Below are 10,567 nucleotides of genomic sequence, written 5' to 3'. Positions count from 1 at the left end.
TGTTTTAATGTGGAAAAAGATGGTTTGAGTGCTGGACTACAACCTGGGAGACCAGAGTCTGAATCCCTACTCATCCATGAAGTACACTGGGTAACCTTGGGTCAGTCGCCACCTCTCAGCCTAATAGGGCTGTTGTAGGGATTAAATGGGGAGGAGGAAAAGTGTGTATGCCACCTTGAGCTTCTTGGAGGAAAGGCAGGATATAAATGTAATAAAAACAAACCAGTAATGAACAGGATAAATATCTGGAAGTGTGTGAGGACCATGGAGGTACTTAAATATTGAGTATTCACACATATCCCATCTTCAGAACCCAGGTCCAGGTATGTAACCACTTGGTTATAAGAGCTTCATGTAAACAATGACAGTATATTGAAAAACCGCATACCAGCTGGATCCCTGACACTTAAAAAGAGAATGCTTCCCAAATAAGTCTTTGCTCAGACTTGATATGGTACTAATAAATGATAGGCCCAACAGACTGGCTTGTGTTGCAGGGTGTGATGTTTTGTGTTCTCTCTTGCTTTTGTGTTGGGACTTGGCATGTTCCAAGGACTATTTTGCACCAGCATCTTTAAACTGATGGTGTCTGGCAGGCCATTTGCTGCAAGTTCTTCACTCATTTGGCTTGCAGTGCCAGCTGAAGACCACTAGAGGGCAAGATGGATCAAACAGCAAGTTCAAGGAGATAAATTATTATTGACATATGGAAGGCATTTATTTGAAGCTTAATACAGTGGTGCCCCGCAAGACGAATGCCTCGCAAGACGAAAAACCCGCTAGACGAAAGGGTGTTCCGTTTTTGCGTTGCTTCGCTAGACGAATTTCCCCATGGGCTTGCTTCGCAAGATGAAAAAGTCTTGCAAGTCTTGCCATTTTTTTCCCGCTCCCCCCTTTTGCTAAGCCGCTAATAGCCTTTTAGCCGCTAAGCCTTTAATAGCCGCTAAACCGCTAATAGCGCTAAGCCGCTAATAGGGTTGCTTCGCAAGACGAAAAAACCGCTAGACGAAGAGACTCGCGGAACGGATTATTTTCGTCTTGCGAGGCACCACTGTATTAGCATCTCTAAACGGTACATAAAAAACCATAGAGAATAAAACAATAAAAAGATCAAGTGTAAAACTGAACATAAATCCAAGCTCTTGCCTGAAAATACATGCTGAAATAAGTCCTTGTCATATACCTGAAGTCCAGCAAGGAGCATGCCTTTCTAATCTTGACTGGAAGGGAGTTCCACAGGATTGGGCTCACAACACTGAATGTACAGCTTCTAGTATATAAAACAGGCTTCCAAATAAGTTCCACTCGGAGTAGACCCATTTAAATTACTGGATTTAAGTTGGCCACAATCTAGCAACTTACATAATGTATATTGAATTACAATCAGAAAACATCACATAGCAATGCAATTCCAGAAATCAATTGAACAACAACAAAAGCCATTCATAAAGCAGTGATCCATAAAGGAAACATCAGTAGCCACAACAAATGAAACAGATGCACACATGAGATCTGTACCTTGACACTAAGGACATTCCACAAAGTTGAGTAGTACAATGGGAAATTCTACTCATCACAGCCTGTCACACCTCAAGAGCTGGAGAATCTGGACCAAAGCCTTGAGCAATGAACAGCATGTGGAGAGGAACACATGCAGGAAAGCAGGCCCATGCAGGGGGGGCCAGGCAGCCGTGTACCCTTGCCCCTGGCCTCGGAAGGCTAAGCTAGTTCAGGAGGCCTGCTAGGGACCGACAGCTTTTTTGTTTTGAGTTGTATTTTATTCTAACAAGGGACTCGGCTATATTAGTAAAGAAACAATGATTTGAATGCACTATAAACATGCAATACCAGATGACGCTTTTGTAAACAACCACATGGCACCGTACAATAATGGCAGCCAGCACTCACAAATCCATAAAATATTGGTTGGTAAAAACAAAACCCTCATTTCAAAGGCCTGTCTAAGTAATAGGTTTTTTGGAGATGTCTAAAAGAAGGCCAGGAGGATTCCTGTTGACACTTTACTGGCAGGGAGTTCCACAGGGTAAGACCTGCCACCTTAAAGGCGTGATGCCTATTAAAGGCTGACTGAAACTTGGGGATATGGGGAACCCCAAGAAGTGCTCCATCAGAATACCGCAGTGATCAGGGTGGAACATAAGGAATCAGACGGCCCTTAAGGTATTTTTGGGCCCAGGTGTTTTGGTTCCTTTGTGAATTAACCTTAGAATATTGAACCTGGTCCGGAAGCAACTTGACAACCAGTGCAGATCTCAGCATATCTTAATGGATATCGTTGGCTGTTAGTGTCATAAGAAAAGCTGCTCTCTGAGCTATATGGGCCTTTAGTCAGTTGCCTACCATCATGAACTTTCAGGCACAAATGAAAAGATTTGATTCTATGTTTTCTCGCTCATTTTTGTAGCTGAAAAGCTCTGTTTCTCTCCTGCCTATTAGGGCATTGTAGATTGAAAAGAAAACCTTCCTCCGTAAAGCTACTTGAACACCCAAAACCTAGTTATATGGAGGATGCCTGGGGATTGCTTTTAAATGCCGCTGGTGTGAGTCAAACCTACTTTCTTTCTGCTTTTATTTAATCAGAACCCACCGACTGTGCAATGGTCTAGCCCTACTGAAGGTTGGCTGGAGTTCCAACTTAAACTAGGGCTACATTAACTACAACTAAATGCAGAGCTCATGAATGGATCAAGGTTGGGGAGAATTGTTATTATTCAGATGTTTTGGTTTCTTTTAAAGAATTTTAAAAGGTTTTTCACTGTAGGACCTGAATTCTTCTCAGGAGGGAGCCAGCTGCCCAGCAGAAATAACGGCATACGTACAAGTACACAATGCATTATTTGAGATTAAAGGCCCACACCTGAAAGTTGGTGGTTATTGTGTGTCCATCTATGCTAGTGTCACACACCAGCACATTGTTCTAAACCAGGAATGGGGAACCTGAAGCCGTCCAGATGTTGCAGGAGTCAAATTCCCATCAGCCGCAGCCAGCGTGGCCAATGGTCAGGTATTTCTTATTAGAGATTACCGCCCACACACTTCTGCTGCGCTTTCTGATTGTGTGGTGGCACCTCAGTAAAACCTCATCTTACTGTTTATAGCAGAGTATTTCCCTGGCGGCAGATGTCAAGAACAGTAGTCATAGACAAAGTCCTCAGTCAAGAGCTTCCTTTTTGCTTGACTGGTTGCACAAGCATTTCTCTTATAAAATATATACAAACTATTTACATGCCTTCTGTATCTCTCCAGCACGGTATAAACTCAGCATGTATGTGTGCTTTCCTTGTGCTGAAATTGCATCTCTGACTGACACCAATTAAGCCTGGAGTGCCACTCCCACATACTGAAGAAACTTCTGGAGCGCTTTTTAAAGTTTAAAGGAACTATTACTCTGTTTCGTGAAGAATGTATTCCTAACATTTCTTTGATTCCATTCATGACTGCTTCCCATAAAATGTCTCACAGTCAACAGAAACCATTTTGGAGCAGACCTCCTGATGAGATGGTATCTGCAGGAAGCCCTCTTGATTGGTTGGGTATATAAGGGCTGAGGGGATCTTTTAGGTATTCTGCTCATAAGCTTTGTGCACCAGAACTGACAGTTTGCTAGGAGCTGCAGTCCAGCAACATCTCCAGAGGCATGAGCAGTTAAATGGCAAAAGGCACTGGGTGAAAGAAGCCAAACAATTCTAATAAAGTGTGATGTAATAAATCAGGCAAACATTTTTTCAGAGAATGTGCATTCCTCTTTCTTTCGCCAACAAGCCAAAGTAGCTACCAACAATGCTTAAGTAAATTTAAGCAATTGTAAAACAATAAGAGCAGGGCAGAGGGGACCCATCAAAAACAACAACCCAGTAGTGGAAAATAATGAAGTAAAACTAGCGAGAAGACAGCAAAAAACTCCAAAAGCAAATACAGTGGTATCTCAGGTTAAGAACTTAATTCGTTCCAGAGGTCTGTTCTTAACCTGAAGCACCACTTCAGCTAATGGGGCCTCCTGCTGCTGCCGTGCCACCGGAGCATGATTTCTGTTCTCATCCTGAAGCAAAGTTCTTAACCCGAGGTACTATTTCTGGGTTAGCGGAGTCGGTAACCTGAAGCGTCTGTAACCTGAGGTACCGCTGTAGTAACAAACAATAGGCCAACAGCAACATACAAATTTGTTACCAGGTGCTGAAAAATAAGAAATGAGGAGGCCAAATGGGTTTCTCTTGGAAGGGACATTTCAAAGGCAAGAAGAAGAAGAAGAAGAAGAAGAAGAGGAGGAGGAGGAGGAGGAGGAGGAGGAGGAGAGTGACATAACTCCAGCTGGCCTCCTGGCTTCCTAGGAAGCCTCTTGCCAAAGAAAATGCCTAGCTATTTCCTATCCCTCTCAGCACCAACATCTACATCACTCCACCTCCCAAGTTGAGGCGCCCACCCCTCTGCCCCCAGTGATCCTGCAGATTGTTAATTGAGGCATGTGAAGATTGCTACATGCCAGGTCAACCTGTGGGTGTGGCTCTTTCAGGCTGCCTGGTTAGAGCATTTGATTTCCCCATCCTTTGGGAGAGCGTCACCCACCTCCATAGAAATGCCTGGGATTGGTTGTGGGGGAGCCCAGGGCATGGTTGGTTGCCTTTGGTTGACTGCAGTGAGATTTGTTTGTGTGTGTGAAGGGGGTGGGTTGTTGGGTCAGGTTGGCCATATTGATTTGTATGCTGTCGGTAGGTTCTTCTTGTTGTCTTGTTGTCCTCTCTCTCTCTCTCCACCTCTCTTCTCCCCCAACCGTATACAACATTAATGTCTCACATCGAATGCAACTGATCTGTAGAAAAGACTCTATGACCTGAAAACAGAAACAATGCACATACTTTTGTAACCCAAGGAAATCTCATCAATCTTTCTCATTCCTGGATCCAGCCTGGTAATGGCCCACTAAAGATGTCATTGAGAAAACAAGGGAAAGGGGGCTTTGAGCCGGAAAACAAATGGGTAAGGCCCTCCATTCAACTCTTAGATAGTTAGAAACACAAAGTCTGCATTTGTGTGATGTTACCTAGAAGCAAAGCAGGAAGATGGAAAGCAGAGAGGTGGAACAATGATTGATTATATTTGAATCTAAGACTGCAGCTATGGGAGAAACAAGACTGTCTTGGGGTGTTAATGCTGTGAACCCCTCCACTGTAGGGTCAGGTTGTATAAATGTGTAAAGAAACCATATATCGTAAAGACACCACAGTCTCTGCTGTGCTTCACTCCCAAAATGAAACAGAAACCCTGGGTAAGCACCTGAAACCCCAGGAATCTTACACTGCTCAGAGATTGGGGTGGCAGATTGTTCTGACATTTTTGTTTCGACCAGCTTCCACACTTGGGTGAACAGGTCTTTGCCAAGGGAGCCTACTTTGTAGTGTTTAAGAATCTAGCTGCTGTCACTTTTTGAATTGTTTTTAAAATGTTTTTTAGCTGAATTTATTTTGCACATCACATTAAGACATGTGGAACGCCCCAGTGGGCACAAATGCCACATTGGCGACCCCCAGATATAAAGCAATAAAATAACAACTGGACTTTGAGAGATGTCAGTGCCCTCTGAAGAAGAAACAGAAACCAATTAACAGAAACTAATTGGAGATGCTCTCTTCCTGAGCAAGTTTCAGAAGCATTGTTAAAACCAGCTTTTGGAGGTTGAGAAATGAGGAAATGCAACTGGGGTGGAGGTTTTTTCGCAGCACTTTGCCCCACTATAATTTGGCTGACGGGGCCAACCCTACAATTAACTGCAGTGAGGCCACCTGCCACCCCAGGAAGCAGCAGTGGAAGTCCCCAGCCACTCCTTCTGAGCTCTTCTGTTAGAGGACAGAGCCGAGTGTGCCATATGGCCTGTCTTCCACCTCCCAAGCTAGCCTGCTTCCCTCAGGTGTGGTTGGAGCAGGAGACCGTCCCATTGTTGATGTGGGAGTAAGATTCAGCTGCCAGTCCAACTGGCTTCTGTATACAGAATGCAGGACAGAGTGGGTGGGATGCCTCAGGCAGCAAAACCTCTTGGGCCAGCCTGGAGAGAAGTTGAATTTGTGGTTCTGCAGCAGGGATGGGGGACCCCAGTCCTAGGGGCCCACTGTGACTCTCAAATACCCTCCGTTTGGCCCTCAGAACTCTTCCCAGGCCCCACCCATCACCAGTCCTGCTTCACACCCCTCTTTGAGTGTTTTTGTTTGGCTGTAGTATGTCCTTCAACTCTGATAATGCCTTCTGCTTGCTTGGAGGGCAGAGAAAGGTGAGTGAATGTGAGTAGAAACCACCCAACCATATGAAGGCAAAATTTACACTCATTGCTCCACCCACTTTGGCATGTGGCCCCTGAAAGATTGCCCAGAAGAGAATGCGGCCCCTGAGCTGAAACTGGGCTAGAAATGAAAGTCCTATGAATAAAAGCCATTTTTCCCCACTTGGTCTGATGGTCAGTCTGAACTTCTGGTGCACTGTGCCCTCCTTTCCTCTTGAGGAGTGTAAGCACATGGCTGCTTGGGATAGGGTCTGCTGCCCTCTCTGCTGCCCCTGGATAAAAACAGAAGGACAGTCCTGCTGGATCAGGCTGAAGGTCCAACTACTCCAGGGCTGTACAGGGCCCTGCAGGGTTACATGATCTCGCCCCTGGGTGAATTTCAAAGCCCTCTGCAAGCGCCTTTATTAGTTAGTTAGTCAAGGGTCAGGAAGCCCCAAATTCCATTTGACCCTCTGACTGCTCATTAAACTATGTTAAGAATAGAACCCTACAAAATCCAGATCCTATGTATCTGAGCAACTGCGATATTATAATATGCCAAAGCTGTGGGGTAGTGCCTGCAAACCAACCAACCAAGATCTTGCTAGAAATATTTGGTGGCAGTTAAGCCTGATTAAATTAACAACCATGCTAAAAGAATAGTGACAACTATCAGAGGCAATTAGATAAATGGAGTCTGTTAACAATTCATGTGAAAAGAGAATTAGGAATATCAAGTGTTGGTGTGGATTATTTATTTTTATAAGCCGCAACAGTGTAAAACAAGTGAGAGAACATATGTTTGAGTGTATGTTTAAAATACTGTAATATAGCTGTATTATGAAATGGTTTGGGCATTTGAATTTTTATACATATTAAAGTAAATATGGAAAAAACAACCCCTTCTAAACATTGCAAATGAAAATAAAATACAACAAAGATCTGTTAAAAGCAGCATAATTTCCAGAAAAAAACCAAGTTTTTATTTTATTTATTTTATGTTATTATGTATTTTTTAAAAGATTTTATTGGTTTACAAAAGTATGTGCAATGTCTCCCTCTCTCTCTCTCTCTCCCCCCACCCCCCAGTAAAATTTTTTACAGATCAGTTTCATTTGCTGAGACATTAGGAAGAAAAGGGGGAAAGAGGTGGAGGGGGGAAAGGTGAGTTGGGGGTGGGGTCGGGTGGTGATGTATCTATTATATTTAATATATATGGGGTTCCAAGTTTTTATTTTAAGAATACCTCACAATAGACCTCACATACCACACCCCTAGCTGGCGGTGGGAGAAAAATTTGCTTCAGTTTGCACACAAAGGCAAACCTACCTAATTATTTGGAGAAATCAGCATTCAAATGCTGGTGAATTTTCATGAGGCTTTAAAAAACGGATTGCAAATTGATGCAATGTGGAAATGCGGAGAATTGAACTTAAGTCTGGAAAAACAAGAACCTGAGAGGAACTGAAGCTGACAGAGTCACTCATCCCTACCCATAGGACAGGTAATCCTCAGGCAATCATTTGTCAGAAAGCAAACATCTACAAAAAATACTGTTTAAAGTTTAACGGGATACACTGTTTAACTTTAAAGATCCACAGCTTATTCTTAATATTGCTATAAGCGCGCGCCCCCATCACCCTCTTCTGTGGCACACACATTCACTCCTGGAAAAATTGGATTTTACTGCCATTAAACATTCATCAAGCTTGTCTTTTGCATTTTTCATTCAGTGAGTGGTTTGCCAGCTCACGTGGTTGGAGTCAGCATTTGCCTGAGGCGGGAAGTTTATTTGACTAAAACATCACACACACACACACACACACACACACACACACCACTCTTTGATCACTTGTGAGATGCTCTTCCTTGGTCCTTCATGCACCATCACCAGGTGACATGAAATGAGATTATATTGTCACACAAAGTGCATGAGCAGCAAAAAGAAACTAGAGCTAGATCTTTCTGATTCATTTCCTCTCTTTATAGCTAGCTACTGAATGACTTTTATTATGAATGACTTACCTTGCTACGAACAATAGCATTTTGTAGAACACCCTCACCCCCTCTTATGCCTTCAAGATATACTATATCAGTCACTTTAAGAATAATAATATTACTGGAGGTGGGTGGGGTGTCTTTGCTTAGACTTGCCTAGACTTGGTTACAGGTTCAGTTGCAGTAGGTGAGTAGGATATGGAGATTAGAGGGCTATGCCAAAGGCTTAAAATGCATGTGTAGATGCGATGTGAATGCCCAGGTCCATTGAGGCTGATACAAACACCATTTATGCTACCAGGGAGATGCTGTAGCTCAGCGGTAGAGAATGGGACCGCTCTCTCGTGTGCAAGATTAGCTCTGTTGATGCTTCCAAGTTGCCAGGAGATGCCATGAATAATTGAGTAAGCTGGAGGGCAAAAGTAACCTTAAGCAGGTAATGGGGCGGAGGGCCTGAGGGGTCCATTTCAATCAAACTATCCTCATTCCGAAGTCTGGCTGATCATTTTTCTGTGTAGGGATTGGGAGCAGAACAGGCATAATTTGCACCAAGGCTGGATACTCTGTGTAATGGTTACTTGTGTGTGAATGTGATATGTATCTGTGGAATGAAGATCAGGGCATAACTTGAGCTGAAGCTCAGTCTTGAAACTTGTTTTGCACACCATAGTGCCATCTCTTTAAATTGGTCCTCCTTGTCATTCATAGCAGTTTCATGCCAAAGCTACTTTTGATAGGGTATTAAGAGTGCAGGCCTAGAAGAAGTGGATACAGGGACAAACTGGGAAGTGATATGGAGTGGTTTCAGTTACTCCTGCTTAGGCTTGGTTTACAGTCTCAGTTGCTGTGAGGCATGTGGGTTGTCCTAAAAGCCAAAATGGGTCCAACTGCATTTCATAACTCTGCTTTTGCAGAATGTGCACAACGACTTTTCCATGACACAAGCTTCAGAATGCCTGCCTTGCAAAAATCCTCACCGTGATCAACTCCCACCTGGAAATCTATGTCCCCACTGTGAGACGATGTGCGGATCCAGAATTGGCCTCCACAGCCACCCATGAGCACACTGTTAAGTCCAGGGGTTGGCAAGGTTTATCTCACCTGAGCCGGTTCACTCCAGCGGAGATCCTTCTGTGGGTCGGATTGTGTGTGAGAGAGTGTGCGTGAGCGCAATTTCCGGCGTCGGCTTCGGCGTCTGCACAGACGCAATTTCCAGTGTCAGCATCGGTGCAAACACAATTTCCAGCACTGCGGAAGCAAGTCCCTGCGCCACACTGTGCCGGTTTAGCACAGTGCACGGGGAGTTGCCGAGCAGGCAGCTGGGGTGCCAGTTAAACGACCCTCATGGGCTGCTTGTGGCCCATGGGCCTTAGGTTGCCAACCCCTGGTTAAGACCATATTCATGGAAGGCAGTCTTACTCAGCTACGAGTGATTGCCAAAGAGAGAAGACCTTGCAAAATTACCTCTTTGCCCTCTTCCATTTATCAGAGAACCGTGAACCATTAGAAAGTTAGATAGTTAAGCTAAGGTTTGAGAATCAGTGTTGGTACCTATTTATATTTTTGTTAGCTCTTTATCACCTGCCCTGAGTCACTGTTATTAAAATGGGGCAAATCAGACCCCAAAATATTTTTGAATTAAAATATGCCAAGTATTGTGAACACTTGCTCAGTTGACACTCCAATGGACAGCTCTAGTGGGTCACCTGTGCTCCCCCACAATGATTTGCAGCTCTCTGGGGGGATTCCCAGATACCTATTATTTGCATCTTTTCCCTACTTCTGTGGGAAACTGGCAGCTAAGGCCCACCCCACCCAAACCCATCAAACGTGAAGGGGAGAGGATGCTTCCATCTTTTCATGCCTCTTCTCTTTGATTCAGGGGTGTGTGTGTTGGAGTTGACAGATCTTCTAGTCTGTTTCTGCCAGCCAGACATGCCCCACAGCTCTTCTGAGACTCCCTCACCACGTGAAAAGCCTTGTATGCTTTTGCATTTAACTCAGCAAGAAATAATAGCAATGAGGGGGAAGAGAGACAAATTGAGGCAATAAAGAGAGGTTGAAGGAAGAAGAGGGGAAGAAAATACTGGTGGGGTAGCAGGTTAGGGTGCAGACCTTTGCTTGTGCGGAGACACAAGAAAGCACGTTGTTCCCCCCTGCTGTGTAGAAAGGCTGGCCCTGGCCTTGCTTACAATGAAATGCAGGCAAAGAGGATGGAGAGAGAACAATGCAGGGGGCTGCAGAAAGGAGAGACCAGAAGTGGCACAGAGAGGGGGGAAAGGCAGCTAGCAGATGGCAGCT

This window comes from Podarcis vaucheri, assembly GCF_965113315.1.
Source record: "Podarcis vaucheri genome assembly, chromosome: 7".
In the NCBI taxonomy this organism is placed as follows: domain Eukaryota; kingdom Metazoa; phylum Chordata; class Lepidosauria; order Squamata; family Lacertidae; genus Podarcis; species Podarcis vaucheri.
This window is presented reverse-complemented; position numbering follows the sequence as displayed.